Genomic DNA, 3,601 nt, shown 5'->3' with positions numbered 1-3,601 from the left:
CTCTAAAGACCCTGGTAAGGAAGCGGTAGGACCCGGGAACTAGGGCAGAGAACACAGGTTGGTGCAGTTGAGACTCTTGATCCTCCAGCTTGTCTTGGGCCACTCTCCTTTGTTAGGGAAGAAAGCCCTCCTTTCTGGAATAGTGGCTCCTCCCCATACTTGAAGACCATACTAAGCCTCAAATGAGGTCCTTCAACTTTACCCTTGCCTTCCTCAAGATATGCTCCCTTCTCCCAGCCACCATGCCAATAACTAGCATCAAATCTCAGCATGGTCCTACCAAGAAAGTTATGGGACTGCTGAGGAAGAACAGAAATTATGAGGCAGCAGTGTTACAGTGCCTGGCCCAAGTGGCTGGCCAGTATCAGGAGAGCAGAATCGGGAGCGACGTCTTAGGGACTGGATTGAGATGAGAGACAGAAAGACACAGCTGTGACCAGGCACGGTGGCTCATGCCTGTAATTGCAGCACTTTGGGAGGGCGAGGCAGGCAGATCACCTGAGGCCAGGAGTTCCAGACCAGCCTAGCCAACATGGTGAAACCCCATCTCTACTAAAAATACAAACAATTAGCCAGACGTGGTGGCAGGCACCTATAATTCCAGCTACTCGGGAGGCTGAGGCAGGAGAATCACTTGAACCCAGGAGGCGGAGGCTGCAGTGAGCCAAGATTGCACCATTGCACTCCAGCCTCGGCAACAAGAGCAAAATTCTGTCTCAAAAAAAAAAGGAAAGAAAGAAAGAAAGAAAGAAAGAAAGAAAGAAAGACAGACAGACAGACACAGCTGGATAAGCAGAGCCCACCAATTAGGAAGAACTCTCCCATGACACAAGAGCTGACACCCTATCAAGGGCCCAAGAAAACATTTCCAGGTTCTTACATAGTGCTAAGGTAGCCATATTAAATGAAGGAGAAATGCTCAAATACCCCATGACAGACTTTGGAGGAAGGGATCAAAAGATGCAGAGAAGTGGGCCTGCTGGGGAAATAAGAGCCACTGGTTGGCAATATCCTTGGGGACAGACCAAGTGAGACGTGGCTCACTGAGATGGTAACAAATTTACTGGCCAGAAGCATCACTGAGGATCTCAGTAGTGTCTGCCGTCTACTAGCTGGAGCTGAAGGTTAGAGATATTGTTACTGAGCAACCTAGTAGAATAAAGATGCTAGAAGCCCCCAAATAGCAGAAGCAAATGGGAGGAATTTCAGCACTGGCAGCCAGAGACCTGAGCCACTGGGCTCTCTGGGGATGGCTCTTAGAATTCAGTACTTCAAATCCTGCTACTGGGTATATATCCAAAATAAATTGTTCTACCAAAAAGACACATGCACATATATGTTCATCACAACACTATTCACAATAGCAAAGAAATAGAATACACCTAGGTGCCAATCAACAGTGGACTGGATAAAGAAAATGTGGTATCTATATACCGTGTGATATGGCTTGGATCTATGTCCCCACCAAATCTCATGTCAAATTGTAATTCCCAATGTTGGAGGTGGGGCCTGGTGGGAGGTGACTGGATCATGAAGGCAATTTCTCATGAATAGTTTAGCACCATCCCTGCCTTGGTACTGTACTCACAGTAGTGAGTTAGTTCTCACGGGATTTGATCATTTAAAAGTGTATGGCACCTCCCTACTCACTCTCTCTTGCCCCTGCCCCTGTCATGTGACACTCCTCACTCCCCTTTTGCCTTCTGCCATGATTGGAAGCTTCCTGAGGCCTCCCCAGAAGCAGATGCCCCTATGCTTCCTGTACAGCCTGCAGAACCGAGAGCCAATTAAACCTCTTTTCTTTATAAATTATCCAGTCTCAGGTATTTATTTATAGCAATGTGAGAATGGACCAATACACCATGGAATACTATGCAGCCATAAAACAAGAAGAAAATCATGTCCTTTACAGCAATATGGATGCAGCTGGAGGCCATTACCCTAAGCAAATTAACACAGGAACAGAAAACCAAAAATCACATGTTCTCACTTATAAATGGGTATTCATGGACATAAAAATGGTAACAATAGACACTAGAGACTACTAGAGAGGGGAGGGAGAGAGAGGAGCAAGGGTTGAAAAGCTAACTGTTGGGTACTATGCGCACTACCTGGCTGATGGGATCATTGGCATCCCAAACCTCAGCATCACAAAATATATTCATGTAACAAACCTGCATGTGCACCCCCTGAATCTAAAATGAAAGTTGAAAATATTTTTTTAAAAAGAGTTTAGTACTTCTAGAGCAAAACAGATAGGTAGCCCATAAAGATACTGCTATTATATATAATAATCAAATATATATAGTATGTAATATACATATAATTTATATACAGATTATATAATTATATGTATATATAATCAAAAGATAGCAAGAACAGATAAGCAGAAAGCTGGGGTCAGCTGCTCCAGTGGAAATCCTTTGTCTAATTTTCAGACTAGAGCTAGTTCTCAGAGACCAAGTCCTCTGAGGACGGGCCTGGAATTCTGCAACAAAGGTATATAAACAATGACAGCCCCCTTCCTAGGCTTCCCTCAAAAAAACCTATGAAAAGCTGCAGTCACTTGCATAACTGTATTCTGGGGAAAGAGAATGCCCAGACTTTTTGAAGGCTGTCAGAGCAAGTTTGAGTTGGTACTGATATCTGGAGACTCAAAATGCCATCATTGTCCTCCCTTTGAGTAAGGACTTACGGGGACCAAGGAATAAACAAAGCGTGGACTCAGGTCCATTTCACATGGGTCCACTGGATCCACAAGTCCACCCAGGAGTGTTTACCTTGTTTCCAGAATGTACGATTGAAATGAACATACTTAGTAATTGGCAGAACCCCCACATAGATTTCTTGATCTGTGCAGTAAGAGCTGCTGTAATAGCAAAGCGCAAACCACTCACTGTCCACACCACTGACCCAGTCAAGATAGTAATTCAATACCAAAGTCACTTCCTAGGGGAAATGGCAGAGTGTAGTGCCACCCTCAGAAACTAACAGGAGGCAGAGATGTGGTGCTCCTCTAATACGCACTTAGCTCATTAGTCTGATCCTTACCCATATTAGGTGGATCATGGCAGATGACAAAGGACTGCTTACTGCAGGAAGTAAATTATTACCATAAGAACTCCACATGTGGCTGTTAATTAGATCCCATTTGTCAATTTTGGCTTTTGTTGCCATTGTTTTTGGTATTTTAGTCAAGAAGTCTTTGCCCATGCCTACGTCCTGAATGGTATTGCCTAGGTTTTCTTCTAGGGTTTTTATGGTTTTAGGTTTTACATTTAAGTCTTTAATCCATCCTGAGCTAATTTTTGTGTAAGGCGTAAGGAAGGAGTCCAGTTCCTGTTTTCTGCATATGGCTACCCAGTTTTCCCAGCGCCACTTATTAAATAGGGAATCCTTTCCCCATTGCTTATTTTTGTCAGGTTTGTCGAAGATCAGATGGTTGTAGATGTGTGGTGTTATTTCTGAGGCCTCTGTTCTGTTCCATTGGTCTATATATCTGTTTTGGTACCAGTACCATGCTGTTTTGGTTGTAGTATAGTTTGAAGTCAGGTAGCGTGATGCCTCCCGCTTTGTTCTTTTTGCTTAGGATTGTTTTAGC

The sequence above is a fragment of the Pan paniscus genome, chromosome 7, assembly GCF_029289425.2.
Source record: "Pan paniscus chromosome 7, NHGRI_mPanPan1-v2.0_pri, whole genome shotgun sequence".
Lineage (NCBI taxonomy): Eukaryota > Metazoa > Chordata > Mammalia > Primates > Hominidae > Pan > Pan paniscus.
Note: the sequence above shows the minus strand (reverse complement) of the source record.